Source organism: Mus caroli, chromosome 17 (assembly GCF_900094665.2).
Source record: "Mus caroli chromosome 17, CAROLI_EIJ_v1.1, whole genome shotgun sequence".
In the NCBI taxonomy this organism is placed as follows: domain Eukaryota; kingdom Metazoa; phylum Chordata; class Mammalia; order Rodentia; family Muridae; genus Mus; species Mus caroli.
The window spans coordinates 1,472,851-1,474,304 of NC_034586.1; positions in this window are offsets into that span (position 1 = coordinate 1,472,851).

Sequence of the window (1,454 nt, forward strand, 5' to 3'; positions counted from 1 at the left end):
GGCAATTGTCTCTCTCGGGTGTTAGCATATGAAAGCTAAGAGTTGCTACCCTCACAAATCAAGGAAGCAGCTAGGCTGAGCCCTGCTGACTCACAGCTATAATCCTGCTACTCAAGAGGCTAAGCAGGGGATAGCATGGGCTACAAACAAGTTCCAGACCAGCCTCCCTCCAAAAACAGTAAGGAGGTACACCCTATAGTGAATTAGAAAAATAAGGACAGTGAGTATGTTTAGTATCTACTAGCTATGGGTATGGGGAATAGCTACTTTCATGGGCAACTTCCACCTTCCCATAAGCCAGTTTGGCTCTGTGTATTGATAGTGCTGAAGCACGCATGCTCTTCAGCTCCAAGGCTATGCTTTTAGGAACATGTCTTAAGAGCACAGACAGCTATCTAACTCACCTAGAAAGTAGTCAGTGCAGCAATGTGCATAATAGCAAACATCACAGTGATCAGTTAAATGACAGACATGGGAAAAATGAAATTATACCCAGAATTTAATGAAATTACATCCAGAATGTCTAGTAAACACTTACTGGACCTTTTCATGGGCCAGACACTGCACTAAAGATTTATCATGTACTGCTCAATTTAGCTCTGAAAACACTTACCAAGGAGATGTTATTATTATGGCTATTTCCCATGGGAGGAAATGGTAACCTGGAGAGATGAAGTCACTCGTTCAGGCCCCTACAGTTAGTGAGAGACAGTCTCAAAGGTGGTTGCTAAGGCCTTGCTTGTGATGGGTGGCTATCTGCCTCCATATCCAAGGTATTGGGTGTGGACTCTGAAAGATGCAAAGGTCCCCTGGGATCCGAACAAGTTCACTGAAGAGACAGGTAGCAAGATGACATTTGACATGAACACATTTCTGTGATGTTCATACCATATGACACACTTGAGTTTTTTATCTTTCTGTGTCATACGCATGACCGAACAGTCCCATTTGCCACTAGGGCTAGGGTAACTTATATGCCAAGCTGAATCGGGGTGACTGGGTCATGGGATGTTGGAGTTATCTCTGTCCCTACCTCCCTGCCGGGTGGACTAAAATGAGATGAGGTCACCTGAGCAGTCATGGTTTTTTTTTTTTCAGAAACACTTTTGAACCTTGGAGTTCAGAAGCTGTTACCTACCCCCTACCTGGTCTCATCTTCTGTTTCTAGGTAAAAAGGTAAACCCAGAAAAATCAAGTAGACGTGTTGTAGTCACTTGGCCAATCGGCAGCAGACACAGAAGGGGGCAGACATCTGCCTACTTGCCGCTGCCCTCATTCGCTCATGAAGGTACCTGGCAGTGGCCCCTTGAACAGTAAGCATGATGGGACTCTGCACATTGTCCCATGTACCAATCTTCCCACCATCCAGCTCTCTGCTCCAAACATTCCAAGTCCTCCCTTGGTGCCAGGGAGTCAAAAGGCTCGGAGAAAGGATACCCAACCTGGCTCATTAC